This window comes from Epinephelus moara, chromosome 19 (genome assembly GCF_006386435.1).
Source record: "Epinephelus moara isolate mb chromosome 19, YSFRI_EMoa_1.0, whole genome shotgun sequence".
Classification (NCBI taxonomy): Eukaryota; Metazoa; Chordata; class Actinopteri; order Perciformes; family Serranidae; genus Epinephelus; species Epinephelus moara.
Window position 1 is genome coordinate 30330999 of NC_065524.1, and position 20021 is coordinate 30351019.

Sequence of the window (20021 nt, forward strand, 5' to 3'; positions counted from 1 at the left end):
CTCAAGCCTGCCGTGCGCACAAGCTCCGTTGGTAGGCGATACTATATTTTCACATTTTTAACAATGGAATTTAAAAGTTTTGATTTTTATTGATAACCTACATTTACCAACAACAAAAAGACTACATTTAGCACCAAAAAATATGTAAAAAATAAATAAATAAATAATAATAAAAAAATGTAAATAAAAAAAATGAATATCTAATACCAAATTTTCATAACGAATACCTACCCATAGAAACGAATATTCGAATATCCGAATATTTGGGTACAGCCCTACTAACCTGGAGGGGAAAGGCAACAAATCTTTTCCATCACCTGAAAAGGTTGCATCCCAGCGACTTCAGTGAGAGCATAAAAATCAAGGCCAAAACTGCAGTAAGTCCACCAACATGTGTTGCTCAATGGCCTAGCACTTCTGCGCTAGCAGGGCTGCGCCAAAACAGCAATCAATAGTGTCCTCTTTTGCCGCCGTAACCCCGTATGATAAGCAATCGAAAAGGAGCAGAGATATAAGAGACGCAGTGTCATACTTTCTAGTCAAAGACATAATGCCAATAAGAAATGAATTAAAGTGAGAGACTGCAGGTACGAGCTCCCAGGCAGGAAATATTTCCCTCAAACTGCTGTGCCCCAGCTTTACAACGAGTGCCGGGGGAAGCTGGAAAATTTTTTGGTTTCTTCAGGTGTCAGACATTACCAGGATACTTTTCAAACTCGCAGCATTGTCAAATTATATATTGCGATATCGATCAATACGGGGAAAGTTGTAGCGATAATATTTTTTGCCATATCGGCCAGCCCTATGCGCTTATTTTATGTACTGTGTTGCTTTGCTGGCATCTTTAATGGACCAAATCTACCTCAAGGGAAGCTAACAGTAGCCAAAGCAAAACATATAGTCACCATTTAAAAAGACCCACATGAAAAAATCAACATCAGTTAAAGTGTACGCTATGTTTGGCATATTTTCTCTGCTTGACCTTACACACTAACTGATAGAGGCAGCAGTAAACCAGCAAAGTAAAATAAGTGAACAAAAGGTTTGAAATCTGCTCTTCACAGACTGTCCCTCCTCCCAGTTTCATGTGTTCTGGCTTCAGCGGGATTCAAACCTGCATCCTTTCACCTCAGAGACAGATCATGTGCACACTGGTGTGTCCTGTCCGAGCCTGTCCCGTCTCCCTCCTCCTCTGGTCGCCTCCTCAGCTAACACGAGGTTAATGTAGCGTAGCTGCTCTGGCTACCTGGACGTGACATCAGAGTCTTGGAGGATGGGAATGAAAGGAGGTATTGTTAGCGGTCCCACCTGTACAGAATAAACCGCCCTTATAGGGAGCCACTGAGCCATGGCAGGCCCCCCTCAGGGGAAGGAATTTGAGGTCACACCGCTCTGGGGATGCTGGGAAATTTGGTGGGATAGAAACCCAAGCAGTGGGTTAAGACTTGTAGAAGAAAGAGAGCTCTTTAAAAGCTTCTGGGTATAATAACTTTTCATCTGGCTGGAGAGGTAGCTGGCAATAAAAACTATTATGTAAAATGATATTACACTGCCATGACTGGTGGCTGCTGCTGCAGTGTGTATGAGTTACACTGTGAGTGCTGTTATTTTAACTAGGATTAGTCTTGTTTTGGCCACAGCAAGGCATTTATACTGTCAGGGTTAGAGGTTCAATTCCCACAAAGGCTATCTTTAGATATTTCCAATACTGGTTTGATAAAGAAAACTCAACAATGGCTGACAAAAAAAAAAAATTAAATCAAGATTTTTTAAGAGCTTTCAACCACATCTAGACAGAGTTTACTCAGTTTTCATTGAGATCAGACCTGAAGACTTTTTGGTAGATCTACTATTGTCCAGGTCAGGAATGAACTTAAATGTGAAACTGGAATGTTTTGTTGATTCATACTTAGCTCACTGATGTAAAACAATTAGCTGATTGAAACGTTTTGGTCGCCATATTTTGCTGCGAAGTGAGCGCTCTTGACTTTCACGCTACTCTTTGGTACAAGCAGCTGTGGACATGATGTAGCGGCACAAAGGAGAAACTTTCCTCCGTAAGGTTTTGAGATGACACTGGCTGAATCCAAATGTCCACCCTCTAGACTTGCGGACTGAGCCTTTGCGGACTTCAGTCGTATGTACTGTGACGAGTTCACCGGCATCACGTAAAGTCTGCAAGGACAGAGACCATAAGCCGCTGATAGCAGCCCTCGAGACCGTCTTACTCACGATTACAATCATTGTAACTGCTGTTGTATTCTGTCCTCTCATCTGTCCCTGCAGATAATAAGACATAAATCCCATGTAAAGGGTTGTCCCAATTTCCAAGACTTCCCGGGAACGCGCCCGCAAAGTCTGCGAGTCTGCAAGTGCAGTGAAGTTCGGACATTTGGATTCAGCCTTTATCGTCTCACTTCTGATTAGAAGTTGTAAATTAACAGCTCACAGCAACTTAATACGACACAGTCTCTGGCTTTTGTTGGATATCTGGTGTCGACAAAAAATGTCACACTGAGCCCCCTTCAAACTATAAAATAATATGGATAAAAAAACCCTAATCGTTGAATATTTGTACTTAAAGGCAGAATCTGATTTGACTGACACAGTTCTGAGTCGGGTACAGCCCCAGAGAAAATTAATTTCAAAAGATAATTTCTTAATAAACATAAATAAATGAAGTGATCAATGTCTCTTTTCAGCAAAGGGTTACTAACCCCCCTCCTTTTTTTTTTTAGGCACAGCTGTTCAAAATCCTCACAATTAATGACTTGAACAGAACTTAAGTCACAATATAAGACATCATTATGTGACTGATTTGAATTTCAAGGACTTTTTGAGCACTTTGTTAAAACAAATAAACTGGACTATTTTGAAGTGCTTGATTTTTTTCCCCTTCATAATTCAAGCCCCCTCAAGCACCTTGTGTAAATCCTGCTCGGGGCACGACTGACTCCCAGAGCTTCACAGAACATAGTTTTACTCAAACCTACAACCTGATGGTTCACAAATGTTTCAACACGTGCTAACTTATGGAGAGGTTGTGTGTTCGTTGGGAAAATGGTTTTACGACATTTAAACGTTGGACAGCTTGTTTTGGAGAATGCTGCAGCTCTGAAGCGGCTCCAGCTCCTCGTGTCCACATGATTTACAAACTTTACAGCTCCTCACAGAGCCGTTAAAATACTGGAAAGTGACACTGGACCTTGGTAATGGGGGTTACAGGCATTAATAATCCATCTCTAATATTCCCCCCTCACCTCCTCCTCCTCCTCTCCCCTGGAAGGACTGCAGCGTGAGGGGCCAGACATCAATAATCAAGCCTTAATGCGTCTCCACTTCCTGCTCTGGAAGAATGGCGGCAGACTAAATAAACGCCACAGAGGCCTGATTGGAGGACCGGCGGAGACCGACAGCTCTTGAGCTCTACAAATAAATGCAGTAATGAGGGAGATTGGGATCGGAGCTGGTGGAGAATATTAACAGGACAGCTGGGACGGAGTACAGCGAGTTGGAGGGATGGACTGAGACTGTTTGTTTCTGTGTACTAGTTTCATCCCCAGCTTCTTATCTGTCCAATTAATAAGATTTTAATATATTGATTAACTGTTTAATCTGAAAACTGTCAGAAAACAGTGAGAAATGTCGCTCACAGTTTCTCAGCTCCAATACTTTGCCTTTTTTTGCGTGAAGAATAACAAGTATATTCTGTAGACATTCATCCTTTCACAAAACAGATGAACAGTCTGAGATGTCTCAAGAAAAATAAGTGCAATTTTATTTCATGGTTATATCAAAGAACTGCATCCTGGTCGGCAGAATTTTGCATGAAGTAGCTGAGGAAATGTTTATCTTGCTCCTGAACCTGGCACCTCTTGGTCGAGTCATCTAGTGGGTCGGATTGGACCCTTTGGTGGGCCGGTTCTGGCCCATGGGCCGAGTGTTTGACACCCCTGCCTTACGGGATATCAACTTTTCAGTTGCATTTTTGTACATTACTTTAATGTGCTATGTGGTTTCTGCAATTCACTTCCCAGAAAACAGCAAATGTGGGAGAGATGATGATGACCGCTAAACTAACTGGATTAACTGCCCCCTCCTAATTAGCACCATTAAAAGTGGGCCGAATTAGCCGTTAGTGGTTCCTGTTTATAGTGTACGTGTGGATGTACAGCCAGCTGTCACTTCACTACTTTGAATCTGAAGAAAACTTCAAAATGTTAAGATTCTAAGGCAAGTTCTGCAGTTATGTGGGGTGTCTTCTTTCCTCTTATTTCTATGAATGTTTATTGAGTGCTTCAGGTCCGTGTGTTCAGATTCGACAGTTATGAGTCAGAGAAAGTGTATTTGACTTTTGACACACTGCAAAAAGAGTTTTTCTAACTCATTACGTTTCGTCCTGTCCGCTGTGACAGCTACAAAACCACAGACGAAGATCACCTCATAAGATATCATGGTAGCCTGGGCAGCACATTTTTATTCCTCCTCTTTAGCGATATTCGTTTGTTTCTTTCTCTTCACATCACTTTTCCTTTGCAGAATTGTATTTCCCTTTCTTCTCTCTCTTTATTTTGCTCTTTTCCCCCTCTTCATTTCTGTCTCTCATGTCCTCCCTCCCTCTTTCCTTCTCTTTTTTTCTCATCTTACCTCCTCTTTCTTCCCCCATTCTCCATTTCCATTTGTTGCCTTCCCTCCTCCTCCTTCTCCTCCTCTTCTCTCCCTGCTGCTTCTCATTTCTCCTTTCCTCTCTCTTTCCCCTCTCTCCCTTCATCTTGGCCCCGTTCCCCGTCCCCTCCAGGGGCCCCTCCTTGCAGGCGGGCCTCTGGGTGCTGCAGCAGCAGCCTCCCCGTTGGTGTCGGCGCCCTGCCCGACATGCCTTTCAGGGCCTGGGAGACTGCAGGCCAGACTTTCTGGCTCCACTGCCATTGTTTGCTTGGCTGCTCTGCGCCTCATCCCCGGCGATGGATTAGCATAAGAATACCCAGAATACCCCGAGCCCCGGTGAGCGGCGCTGCGGGCCTCTTCCTCCCTGCATCTTCTGCCTCCTCTTCTTCTTCATCATCATCCTTTATTCAATGCCACAAAATCATCTTGAACACTCCTCCTCTACACCACCGTTTGTTAATGACACAACATTTACAGGATGATTTTAAACCACCTTAAGAGAAAAGTAGGAACTTCTTGAGATGGTGCCCACTGTAGAAACTAAACCCATTCATCACATCTTTACTTTGGGATTTTGCTGCTCGTGATGGGCTTTATATTCTACATGCCGCAATATTAAAAATTGGGGAAATAATCTATGGAATAATTGATGCAATAGCTGTGTATATTGCAAATACTGGTTTCGTTTAAATCAATAAGTCCTGACCAAACCTGAACAACATATTTCCTCCAGATTAACTTGTGGCATTAGTTTATTTTATTTTAAATTAAATATTTGTTGTGTTTTCACAGGCAGATTGGCAAGTCAGACAGCAATCATCTGGATTAATTTCATACTGAAGAAAGATGATTATGAGGCAAAAAGTGAGGCTGCGAGGAGAACCTTTACACGTGATTTCTCAACAGATTTACGGATGTTTGTTCTCCAATGGACATTAAACATGCAGCTGTTACTAGAAGGAGTAAGAAGGGGTGTCACGACAACTGAAATTTCAGAACCAACTTGATGCCAAAATCTCTACAGTACTGTAGGTACAGGGGATGCAATTCTTCCGGGCCTGATGGAGCAGCAAGTAACGCCTACAAATGTTCTAATCTGCCTTTAAATGCCAAGAGAAGAAGAACCAGCACGGAAGGACAACGACAACATGTGAAAGACGGCGTCAAGTGAAGCTGCGGCAAAAGTTCCATCTCGACTCGTCGAAAAGAAAAGCTCCTGAGACCAGTGTATTTTGTTAATTCTTTGCAATGTGAGCGGCACGTATTTACACCCTGCTACAAACAGCACAGTGTGACGAGGTGCTGAGCGCCTATTCTTTGCTGAATGCTACATGTTTGGCTTTTTTTGTTTTGGTTGCAGATTAGAAAACCGTTCAATTTTGAATAAAAATCTGTGCTTATTACTGTCACTTTTTACCCAGACATTCAATCACGGTGGAGGAGGGGCGGGACAAATAACACACCAAAATGCTAAACTGTCAACGACAATAATGGCGGAGAAATATCTTAATATACTGAAGGCTTTCTGTTTACACAACAAAATCATGAATGCACATAGACAAGAACTTTGCATCTGAGGTGGATCATTAGGGATTAATAGTAAAATTTAGATTAAATTACATTTAAATGTTTTTAATAAAATGAGTGTATGTTGAAGTACATGGGATTTATTATTTTCTTTTTACCATGGTATTGTATAGGGTATCAAGAAACATGACATTTCACTGGCATTGTTACCGACTGCCTACATTTCTGGTATCAGGACATGCATGAGTACCATACAAATATTGGCCTTTGGTCTCTCGAATTCAGACAGCGAATTGAACTTGTCAGTGTTTGTGCCTTGTTTGTTTCTCACACAGATACACAGACACAGACACGCACGCACACNGACATTTCACTGGCATTGTTACCGACTGCCTACATTTCTGGTATCAGGACATGCATGAGTACCATACACACACACACACACACACACACACACACACACACACACACTAACTTCATTTGAGGTCAACAGAAGAAGATCTGCCGAGCAGCTGCAGCTACAAACATTCACTTCATCACTTTCCACCTCTTCATTTCTCATGTTACAGCTACACACATCACCCAGCATCCACGGGGGCAACACAGGTTCAAGACCCATGTGAAGTGAAGGCTTTCAGCCATTTAGTCTGTATCAATATCATCCGATAACTGATTAAGAGTAGGAGTGGGGGTAAAATCAATACAGCATATTATCTGGATATTTAGCATGGTAAAATTGTATCAATACACAGACACCACAAATGAATTTTTTTTCAGGCCGCCCTGTGGACATGCAGAGACACACAGACATTAAGCCTGGTCACAAAGTCATTAAGTAATAAACCAGTATGATGTGGTTCCCTGGAGGTAATTGTAATCACTCTAATCGCCATAGAAACAGGTCTATCCATCACCAGCACAGTGATGCCTTTGTCCTACAGCTGAGTCATAAAACACACACACTCAAGACCATAAATACAACATTATGATCATAAATCACACTGATGACCAGAGCGGACACAAGAGGACTGGAAAATTCCCAACACAACACAACCATCCCACTTAAACCAGTTAACTCCTGCAGTTGTTGAGAACATCCAAAACAGAGTCAAACTCCTGTTCGCAGGTTTAAAAATAACGCTGCTAAAATTGTTTAAGAGGAGGAAAACAAAACACGCTGTCCCTTACGTCATCCCCTGAAAATGACAAACTTCTGCTCTGGGTCATCAGCGTCTCCTCTACATGGCTTTGAGCACTTTGACACAGAGGTCAGAGGCACAATCCAATCATAAAACTAGTGATGTACCCACTATAGCCAAGCAGTGTAATTCTTAGCTGATGATGTGGATCAGTCCTCAAGATTACAAAATTTGATCTGTGGAATCTGACAAACAAGAAAGACAAAAGGACAAACCTACAGACAAATCCCTGTGCTAATTCTTAGCATCATATGACAACACAAACAGTTATCAGTGGGTTTAACGACGGAGTCAAGCAGTTTCTGTGTCGGTGTGAGTTTGTTGGGACTGTTAAACTGCTCGGTTTCTGATGTTAACTCGTGCTAACCAGGCAGGTGTTGAACTATGCGTGAGGAGACGGCTCCTGAGTCTGGAGGCGATGCTTCAGTCTGCATCTGACCTTTGTAATGGACACCAATGGCAGCAACAGAAAGTTTGTCGAATTTTCTTAGGTTAATTTGAGATTTATGGACTTTCAAACTGCAGTTGTTTTCTGTTGTTGGTCAAATTACATTCCTATTCTTATGTTGGATTTTTTTAGCAAGTACTGGAGTACTTTATAATAATTGAATGAATAATCAAATATAGAAGTTAGTAAATGTCCATCCCTAATTTTAACATCACAATCCTGCATTTTCTTTCCCCATTTATCTGTCAAAAAAGTTTTGCTGAAATACCTTATCGATTTTGGGCTGATCCGGCCAAAAAAGTGATTTTCTCCTAACTTCCTGGTTCATGCTGAAATCAAAGATCTCTGCTGCTCACCTTTATACAATAAAAAAATGAATGTGATTTATTTCCTTCTTGTTCAGTTTTAGACTACAACTAATGATTATTTATTTTTTAATTAATCTGTTGCGTGTCATTATTTTAGCAGACCCTAAGTTCCTGGACCCAAAGGTGTCATCTTCAGTGAGTGTTTTTTTTTTTAGATATTCAATCTAATGTGATATAAAAGGGGCTGCAGCTGATGATTAAAGAACTTTCTCAATTAACTGATTCATCATTCAATCAATAAAATGTCAGAAAACACTGAAAAATGCCTGTTCTGACTTCCAGCAGCTCAAGGAGAAGTGTTCAAATACCCTGTTTTATGTAACCGACAATCCAAACTCTCTGCACATATCAAGTTTTCTTTCATATGTGACAAAGACAAGCAACAAGTGTTCACAACTGAGAAGCTGGAACCAATAAATGTGACATCTTTGCTTGAATAATTATTAAATTTATAATAATGATCTACTGTCAAAATAGTTAGCTGGTTTATTATTCGACTAATCAATGAATGCAAATCTTTCCACTGGAGAAGCTGGAACAAGAGAATGAATGAAAGAATAAATAACAAACTCCAAATAAACAAAGAGTTGGTGGTTAATTATCTGTTAAATAACTAATTGTTTTCACCCTGTGTTTACCTCCTTCTGTCTTAAAGCTGAAGCGACTGTCAGCTGATTGTTTCTGCTTATCAACACCAGCCCCTTCCTCCTCCTTTTCCTTTCCTCCTTCCTTCTCCATCTGTTGCTGTGATGTGGGAACCAGGTAATGGAAAATACACCCCAGCATACACACACACACTCTTTAAGGAAGTCACTGCTCTGATAGTGTCCTCAACCGACTGTGAGAACAACTGCTACAATCTGACACCTCTCTCTCTCTCAGAGACAGGAAGTTCACAGTTAAGCCCCGCCCTCTTCTGCTGTCTATCATTTTCAAACCAGCTGTCTGAGGTCACCAGCGCCCAGAGCCAGTCACACTCTGACCTTGAGGTTTCTTTACTGGTGTTTTTGGTGGATTTCTTCAAAAAGTAATTTTCTGCCTCAGCTGCTGCCAGCAGGCTGCACTGGTTTTATCCCAGTATGAAGGAGTGGAAACTGGAGAGAGGACTGGAGCTCAGACAACTTTCCCCCGAGACGTAAAAACATAAAACTAAAATACAGCTGTAATTGTAGCAGACGGAGAGTTGGCCCTGTTTGAGTGTGTGTGTGGGTGGGTGGTCTGGTCAGAGACCGGACTCCGTGAAGGGAGGCGGGATGGTTTCATCCACCGTGTCGCCTTGGAAACTGCAGCCAGGCCACAGAGCCGTGCACGGACAACACGGCAATATAGGTGGTCTCCTGTGTCAGTGTGTGTGTTTGTCCGTGTATGTGTGTGAGTTTGTGTGTAAAGAAGAAAAAGAAAAAAGAAACTGAAAACACAGAACAAGTAATAAATAGAGATGTATAATCAGAAATAGAAAGTTGTGGAGTAATGAAGAAAAAAAGGCTACAAAACACACAAAAACAGAATGAAGTCAAAGACAGAAATACATAAATGCGAAGGGAAAGACAAACAGTCTTCCTGTGGACACACTGGCTCCGAAATCGGTTTATTTTCTGGGTTTAAACCTCCAAATATACACTAAAAACAGTCGAGGAGTCGGACAGAGACAGAGTGACGAGTTCAGGAAGAATGATGGCATCCAACGTGAGACCACAAGAAGAAGGGTGTGTTTTATTGTGTGTGTGTGTGTGTGTGTGTGTGTGTGCGCACGCTGTACAGGCCAGGTCATAAGCAGCATGTGTGTGTTTACATAAGTCTGCCCTTTGATGGTTTCGGTCTAACCTCTTAGATCACAAACTCAGTATCCTCTTTCAGTGTTTCCCAGGAGTTAACTGCACCAGCTCTGCCTCCAACATCTGTCTTTACAAACTTTATAATGTTCAGTTTGTGTTGACATTGTTGGACATGAGTAAACTCTCAATTACATCTTGAACTATATTTAGATATTCAGGTGTTTTCAATGTTACATCAGCCAGAATATATGAAAAACACCATCTCTAACTATGAGCTCAGCGCTAAAATGTATTAATGACTGAACTCCTCTCTGACAGTGTCAACAAAACTTCGTCAAACGAACATTATAGGCATCATAAAAGCAGACCGTCAATTATTAAACCACCGAGAATATTTCTGACCATTTATGTCAGTCTATACGTCTTCAGTTTACTGCACCGTGCATTACCTTGATCTGGTGGGAGCTAACTTAAGCTAGCGGCAATTATGCAATTACCGCTTGTAACACCACCCTGACACAATGGCGCTGCTGCGGAAACGTTGTGCCCACCCTCTGGTGTCTGGTGCCCAGTGAGAATACTGCTCAAGTGGGGCCACAAACCCCATTTTGGCATTGGTAGTGACTGTTAGTCCTGCTAGCATCGTCAGCACCGCAAGTGATACTAACAGTTAACAGTGCTGAACGGGTTTTGCAGCTCAAAATGAAGCCACTTGCTCACCAGCGCACTTGGGGAGAGACTGGAGGGTGGCCACCATGTTACCTAAGCAACACTGTCCCGTCATCGGGGTGGTGTTACAAGCTGCAATCTCCACGAGCGGCACCACTAGCTAGCTCCCTTCCCACCCAGGCAGTACGCAGGGCAGAACTGCCAAGGCTAACGTTAGCTAACCAGTGGAGCCCAAAGGGTGGGCAGTGGGCACTACAGTTCCACAAGTTAATACAGCTAGCCAGTTGTCTGTCAGCAAAGCCAGCAGGAAATTAAAATAAAAGGCAAGACATCTACACCACAAGACATTAAAATTTCCTCATCTCTCAGTGGATAGTGTTTTGAAATGTGGTGAGCCAACGGGGGATGCTGCAGTAAAAAGAAAGGCCTGTTGTATTTCACGTCATTTTGTGATTTAACCAGTTAGTTACTGGTTAAAGGTTGTCAGGCTCTCAAAAGAAAAATTTACAGACATCCCTATTTAGATTGTACAGGTGTACCTAATAAATTGGACACTGTGCGGCTGTTCACACCTGGTATTAGCAATTGTTTTAGTAATGTGAACACAAGTGGACAGCCGAGACACATCGGTGTCCTTGTTGAGGATGTGTCAGGACGCATTAGTGTTAGGATATGTGGTCAAGTGTGTCCCAGACCACCTCAGGAAGGGGTCTGAGTGATCGGTTCATGGATTTATTTGTCTTACTGGTTGTTTTCACTTGTATTCAGCGCTGTCCACTTATTTTCAGATCAGAAACAAATCATTTTAAGAGGCACTGGGTTATATAAAGATATAATCATATGTGTGTTTTTAACATGACATCAATACTTTAATTTTTTTAATATAACGGTAATCTAAATACTGGACAATCACAATAACCTAAATACCAGGTATAAACAGGCTCTCAGTGTGCATTGTGTACAGTTTAACTAGATTTACTTTGCATTACAATTAGAGTTTTTAATCTTCTGTGGATACTCTGTCAGGACTTCAGCCTGAAATCATCTTCGTTTAAAAACTCACTGCAGTTGAGTCCTGTCAGCGTGCCAGGCTGCACTGTAAGCTGAGCCGGGCCGATCTGATCCAAGCCGAGCTGCAGTATGTGTGTGAGTGAAGCGTGCAGGGCGGTGGGCAGGGGGGCAGGGCTGCTGAGGGACATATGGGAGTGATTTTGTGCAGCAGACTGGCCGGCTCTGTTTGAAGGTCTGTGAGCTCGAAGACTCAGACACTTGAGTCACCTCAAGCTCTGAAACAAAAGGCAGCAATCTGCCTCGTCTCAACACACAGTCACGTACTTGTAGAGAACTCACCAGCAGTGAAGTAAACGGACTTCATCTCAGCTGAAACACTAAGTACACTCCCATTTTACCTTTTATAAAGAGTCTGAAAGGCAACTACAATGAGACTTAATAAATCTGACCCATACTGTTAACCTGATTTTGGATTTGCTACTTATGTTTAGAAGTTTAGGTTTTATATTTGAACTCCTACGTTGTACTGCAGCTGCTGCGCAGTAATTTCCCTCAGGATAAATAAAGTCCTATCTTATCTTATCTAAACCAAAACATTATATTTTATTGTTGGAGATCACTTACAGCAGGGTTTTAAAGCTTTTGTTTCACTAACCCTTGAAGATTTAGGTCTCAAACAACTATTTGACTGACCAATTTTAATGAATAAAAAAAATAAACCAGGAACTATTTTGATAATCAATTCATCATTTTGGTAATTCTTAAAGCAACATTTACAAACTCTGAACTCGTGCATGAAATATCTGTTCGTACAGTTTTGCCTTGATTGTAGAGGTCTCTATTTTAGAAAAGAAAATATAATATATATTTTGTTAATATATTTTATTTTATTTCACCTTGAAGTTTTTTCTCACATCTACTATTAACATTTTACTTAAGTGGAGCCTCATAGCAGAAAAATTTTACACGATTGTACTTGAATAATCGGAGGGACAAAAAAAAAATCTAAAATCTTTGGGTTTTGATCGATCGATAATGAGAACGATTTTTACCTTCAAAAATCTAATGACCCCAAAATATAGATAAATAATGAATTATAAAAGTTTTTAACACATAAAACCTGGTTACCATAAAAAACCGTACATCAGTATCAGCCGATATTCGCCTTGTTAACCGCCATCAGCCTGTATGCAAATGTTTTTCGGTTGTGTCACGTCAAATGTAGAGCAGGACATGCACTGATAGGAAGATCGGCGGTTTGATCCCTGGCTCCTCTAGTTCACATGTTGAACTGCAAATCGCTCCTGATGGCTGTTCCATCGGTGTGTGTGAGTGCGTTTAAACTGAGTAACAGGTGGCACCTTGTATGGTAGCCTCTGCCACCAGTGTGTGAAAAGTTTTGTACATTAGTTAATGTGATATGCAGTGTTAAATGCTGCGAGAGGTCGGAAGACTAGAAAGGCGCTATACAAGTGCGGGTCCATATACCAATATCTGTGCAAGCTGAAAAAGCAGGGCTCAAGTGCGCTCGACTACGAAAGCCCGAATGACTGCGGACATTCCTCGCGGAGTCCGCTCCGCTAATAGTACGCCCGAGTATGTTCGGGCCTTGAGAGTGACAGATACACATCACATGTGTGGAGATACTTCACTTTCCTCTGCCGCGTTAATGTGATGACGTCATCAAATAACTTGTCGACTCGACTTAGACTTTATTGACAGATAAGTCGACCTGAAAAAAAAAAATCAAAGTCGTTAACGCCCTACCATGTTGACATCGGCAGGAAGAGAGCTAGCTAACATTAGCTGTTAGCAGGCAGTGGCTGGAACTGATTGTTGATGGAGGCTGCTTTAAGTTCAGTTTAAAAAAAAAAATGTCAGTAAAAATTAGTATTGGGCAAAGGTGAATTATAAGGTCATAATGATGTGTTCAATGTAATCTTGTAAAATGTAGTTTTTGGTGACAAACTTGAATAACTACAGCTGTTTGATGTTTTCACAGCAGTTTAAAATATATATCAGAGAGGGAATTATGATGTATTATAAATTAAAAAAGGCTTTTGAAGCAGTTTTGTAAAAATGAAAGAAAGACAGAAGGTTATTTAAAAAGGTTTGTGCTCATTCTAAGATAGTACAACAGTTCAGTTATATTTCTATAATGACGATTTCTTGTTTTCCTGGCACAAAAGGGGAAATAAATAAACAAAAACACAATAAACAACAACAACAACAAAACATCTGTATCTGCACAGGCTATCAGCCAAACTGATATTTTAAACACCGGTACTGGTATCGGCTTAGAGCTTCACAATCGGCACATCCCTATTCCAAGCTTGTCTTTTTAATATAGAGAACAAAATTCTAAGACTTTCCAGGATCGACAGACACTCTGTGAGCCAGAAACCAGAAGCACACACGCACACACACAAAATCTTTCCTCTCAAGGCATGACTTCACCTTTCACACACACTTACAGATATTCACACACACACACACACACACACACACACACACACACACACACACACACTCTCACAGATCCAGACGCAGCCTTCAGGCTCGGGGTAATCACCGCTCTTCCTGCTCTCCTGCTCTATGGTTATTAATCAAACCAGATGACAGCTCAAATGACCCAATCACAGCCTGTAATTAAAAGCCAGGAAGCCTCCTGATTGGCTGGCTCTGCCTTCAGCATCAGGGGTCAAGGGTTAATCTCCTCAAAGAGCAGAAGGGAGGGGGAGGGACGGGGATCGGCTAATCAAGTTTTAAAAAGGAGTAATCACTGGTGCCCGTACCACAGAAAAATGATGTTTGTTTACGTTTTCTGTGTGTGTGTGTGTGTGTGTGTGTGTGTGTGTGTGTGTGCGTGCGCGTGTTGGTGAGACAGAAAGCCAACCAGTAATGTTTTTCATGTGACCACAATAAACATCCTGCAGACGTTACACACTGGCTGCAGGGAACTGAGGTGGAACAGCAGTGTGTGTGTGTGTGTGTGTGTGTGTGCTTGTCCATACCTGACTGGTGGCTCCATGGTAGAACAGTGTGCGTGTCGGTGCACATCTCCATGGGAAATGTCCTTGAAGCAGAGGAAGCGGGTAAGATTCAGACCAACATCACAGCCATCAACCTGACAGAGACAAAACGAGGACGATCAAACAAACATGTTTTCATATTTCAGTGATTATCACTTAGTCATGACTCTGCAGGACTGAATCACTGTGTTGTTTATCTGCGTGGTTTCTACTCCACCTTGAACAAGAAACAGTTTCCAGTTCAGAAGACAGGAGTAGGAGTTTTGATATTTTCCAGGAGAGTGACCTTTCACAGGTGTCACATCAGTAAAAAATGTAAGAATTTGGCACCAGTGAAGCAAACCAACATCACGAGATCTGGTACAACAAGCTGCACTTGTCTTTTAAAACACCACAAGAGTCACAGAGATGAAAAGACATCTTAATGATTTGGTTACTAAATAAGACTGTTCATCTTTGTCCTATTGAGATGTGCGATGCTACCGTGAAATTTAGGTTGTCCTTATTTTGCCATGGTTCTCCTTGAAACCCTTAGTAATCATTTGAACCTCCTTTTAGACGCCATGAATCGCTCAAGGGAAGGGCTGAATAACATTTAAAATATTATACCAGTACCCTTAAACTGATACCAACACTATTAGAGTACTTCATTTGTTAACTTTATTTCTACTTCATTCAAAACCCATCATGGCAATGGGAGTATTCAGTTGCATAAAATGCCAAGAGACACCACAGGCCTGTAGTACAGCCTTATTTTCCGAACATTTTGGTGGTATCTCTGCTCGTTGAACTGCCAACTCCGTCAAATACACCAGTTGTATGGGTTGTAGCTGCTGCTGCCACCAGCGACAGCTGTGAGAGTCTGCCTGGACACACATACATAGTGACAGGGCTAAGTGTTAGCATCTTACTGCTAATTTTATCTAACTGTTATTAATGGGTTTAAAAACAGAGTCAAGCTGCTTCGGTGTCTGAGTGAGTTTGTTGGGACTGTTTGACAGCTCTGTGTTGGATGTTATCAGCTGCTGCTGTATCAGCTCGTGCTAACCAAGCAGATGTTTGAAGTGACGATTTGACGAGGAGAGCAGCCACAGAGACGGCAGCAACAGAAAGTTTGCTAGTGTGGTGGGGAGTGAGGACAATCCAGGTCTGACTCCTGCCACAAAAAGGACTGAATGCAGGTATCATTCCACTGGAACATTTTGACACTACATGGTGCTGGGTTATGTCAGTCAATAATTTAAAAGGTATGGTACATGATAAACGGACCTGCACTTGTATAGTGCCTTTCTAGTCATCCGACCACTCAAAGCGCTTTTTACACCACGAGTCACATTCACCCATTCACAGACACATTCATACACTTGTGGCCGAGGCTACCTTACAAGGTGCCAAACACACTCACACACGGATGGAACAGCCATCTGGAGCAATTTGGGGTTCAGTATCTTGCTCAAGGATACTTCGACATGCAGACTGGAGGAGCCGGGGATGGAACTGCTGATCTTCTTATTGGTGGACGACCCACTCTACCTCCGAACCACAGCCACAGATGGAGTGCCGATATCCAGCCCTACTCAACGACCACTGAGCCCCCACAAAAGAACCTAAAAGACTCCTAGAATCCCGTCAACATCCAACAGAACTTTCTCAAAGACCTCTTGAACAACCTTAAGGACTATAGGAACCTTTAAAGTCTACTAAAACCCTTCAAGGACTATTTACACCTTTGAGGATGCTGTGTATCCTCTCAATGACTTTTTCATCCTCTAAATGACTCCTTGCATCCGCTCAGTGACCTCTTGCATCCTCTCAATGATTCCTTTAATAACTCCTTAAATCTAATGACAAACAGAAGATTCTTTAAAACCATAAAACTACCCTCAAGGACTGGTGAAAACTCATGCTAGATTCCTAGGACCCCTCATGGACCAGTGAGCATCCTTTAAGACTCCCTGCATCCTCTGATGTCCATTAAAGCCCCTCAAGGACCAACAGAACCTCTTCAGGACTTCTGGGCATGAATCTGCTCCATCATTAGATCAGTGTTGATGTCAGTGTGTTTGTGGCCTGTTGCTGTTTGTATAGAGATAAGTGGAACAGTGTGGCTGACAGTCCGAGCCTCCTTCTCCTCCTCGTCCCCCTCCGACACACAAGCCTCTTTATCTGACAGCACAGAGCTCCTCAAAGGAGGCTTTATTTAGTCAAGGAGGCAGACGTCAGGAGAGTGAGTTAATATTCACACCCAGAGAGCGGAGGGGAGAGTCGAACACTGACCGGCAGTTTATAGAGTCTGAGCAAAGAAGCTGCAGACAGAACAGGAAGCTTTTCACTCAGCACCCAAACTAACAAAATAAAACTCCTGATGTTAAAATTAAAAGCTGCTACACATGTGAAGTTAGCATATTGTTTACAGTCTCTGGTCTCCGTAGTTTATGGCAAACCTTTGACCTTTACATCAGCTATGTGTAATATATGTAGTAATATACCACTGTTCGACAGCAATAACAAAAATTCTACATGGTCACATATTAATACAAACAGATTGTACTCGCAGGTTTTAGGCAGAAGAAAACAAACCACCATCACTGCAATAGCACCTTACTTGTAAACCCTGAGTATGACACTGAAATGTATGTAAACACAGATAGGCTCGGATTGTTAATATAATTATCTGACAACATGACGGAAAGGAGAAATGAACGTCTGTGTTTACCTTTAGCTGGATTTGCACATGTTCCTCTGCCTGTTGCAATTTTAGTATATGTGGTACCGAAGTAACACTGCTCCCTCTCTCTGCTCGTCCGCTCTTCAATTTCAATGAGCTCTGCATCCGTGTACGTCCGTGTACTCCGTGTTCAAATAAATACGGGCAGTCATCAAATTCAAATGGCTCATCCAGATCCAGTTGGTCAAAATCGGGTAAAAATTCAGCCATGACTACTCCAAACAGTCGCATTTGTAAGCTCGCTCCAGCGGTAACTTCCTGCAACAACTCGAGTCTCGCGAGACCAACTGCCGTAAAACACCATAGACTGTATAGGAAAACACCAAAGAAGAAGAAGAATCTCGCGAGGGACGAGGAGAGAGAGAGGGAGCAGGGAGAGCAAGTGTTTTGACTTGCCACAACAAATATGTCCGATTCCAGCTAAAGGTAAAGACAGACGTTCATTTCTCCTTTCCGTTATGTTGTCGGATAATTATACAAACAATCCGAGCCTATCTGTGTGGGAAAAAAAAGCACTTTTAGTGGACGTATTTTGACGTTGTTTGACGCTGTCTGAGTGCCCTATTATTTAATATAGCGCACACTCACGGGTCAGCCCGAGCTTCGTTCTGGAGAAATGTCAAATATTGAACATCCTATCACACTTGAGACAAAAGTAGATCGGAAAATAGGTCCAGGTTGAAAAAATTGTTAGTTCCCCTTTAAGCCACTACAATAAAGGCTTTCTAATACTTCTTTCCTCTTTTTCTATATTTTTGGAGTGTGTGGATCGCCTTCCTGTGTATCCTGTGGTTTCCTGTTCTCTATGACCACTCACCGAAAGGTTTTGATTTACATACAATTATACAGAGCAACCAGTCATCCCTCCCTTTGTCTAAAAATAATATATACACATAGGTTTGTCATATCGGCAGAAAGTGGCATGTTGGTCAATTCCCATATTTCATTTTAAAGCCAATATCAGCCGATACTGATGATGATGTGCCGATATTATCGCATATGCCTAATTCAAACCAATGACAACAGGATCATGTTCTGAAGACCTTTTCAGCAAAACCATCTCAACATTACATTTAAATGTTTACTGAACTGCAGAAACACAATGACAGAATTAAATCACTGATAGTTCGATGACTTAACAGCTAGCAAGTCAAGGGTTTACCACACAGCACTCATCAATCTAGACTGTGGCGGTCAGACGAAGCTGGTTCATTCTTTGCAACCATAAATGCTAATATATAATATTACTATGATACATAATAAATTGAAGTTAAAAAATATATATATAAAGTTTGCTTTGAGGGTGGCACATAGAGGAAAGGTGATGACATCATAAAAAAATCTAAAGGGTTCATCAGGAGAACAGGAACATCCAGAGTAAACTTCATGCAGATCTGATCAGATATTTAGGAAATATTTCCCTCTGGACTGAGGTTGTGGACTTACAGATGGAGAAAATAACTGACCGACATCGCGGGTCAAAGAAGGATAAAACTGCTCACTCAAAGTCAAAGGTCAGCATTTAACAGCAGCTCTTCAGCCTCCGCCAGCTTCACACTAACACCACCCTGCTGCCGCCAAAACTAACACACTCAGCTGGAAAATGTACTCAAGAGCAGTGTGGAAAACTGTGTTGATGAGTTGACCAGCAGCTTCAGCGTGTGTGTGTGTGTGTGTGTGTGTTCAGCTCCACCTCAGGGGAGGAAAAACGGCAGCGGTGGGGATTCAGCCGCTGAGTTATTATAGAACAGACGAGGAGAAAATAGATGTCCGAAGACGGGGGCTGAGAGCGGTCACGAGGTTGGCGAAAAAAACAGCTGCTGCCTTCCCTGTCCAACACACACACACACACACACACACACATTTGTACACACAGAAACACACACACACGGTTCGTTTATGGATGGAGCAGCGGTGCCAAGAAAAAGAGACAGACAGAGGGAAAAACAGATCTCCCACACACGAGGGTGAATTGAAGTGAAGCACAGCTCTGCTCTTCATCCAACTATTTTTATGTGAAAGATGATGAATTCTAACAGCTGAGTGGAAACAGCAAAAAGCAGTAAAACAAAAAAGAGGTTTCCCCCCAAAAAATGTAGGGAAACATTTTTGTTGAAATATAAAACAGGAAAGAGCAGCACTGATGTACGGAGCACATCCTGCTGTTTACATCTGTCCACCAGCTCCTGCAGACATGATTCAACGGCCCTGATACCTGATATTTTTTAAAGAATCAGTATTAGCTAAAATAAAAGCAAGGTCTACTGTACTCTACTGTGTTTCTTTACTGTACCCAACTGTGTTTCTTTACTGTACTCTACTGTGTTTCTTTACTGTACCTAACTGTGTTTCTTTACTGTACTCTACTGTGTTTCTTTACTGTACTCTACTGTGTTTCCTTACTGTACTCTACTGTGTTTCTTTACTGTACTCTACTGTGTTTCTTTACTGTACCTAACTGTGTTTCTTTACTGTACCTTACTGCGTTTCTTTACTGTACTCTACTGCGTTTCTTTACTGTACTCTACTGTGTTTCTTTACTGTACTCAACTGTGTTTCTTTACTGTACTTTACTGTGTTTCTTTACTGTACTCTACTG

At 41.9% G+C, this 20021-nt stretch overlaps 1 protein-coding gene across 2 annotated transcripts in view; it reads right to left on the reverse strand.

The window, feature by feature from the left end:
* The window catches only part of LOC126406286 (bone morphogenetic protein receptor type-1A-like), a 70138-nt gene that overhangs the window by 26729 nt on the left and 23388 nt on the right, over window positions 1-20021 (reverse strand). For both annotated transcript variants that reach the window (XM_050070457.1, XM_050070456.1), the window contains exon 2: window positions 14677-14789. The gene's annotated coding sequence lies outside the window, so the exon portion shown is untranslated. The remainder of the gene's footprint in view (window positions 1-14676; window positions 14790-20021) is intronic.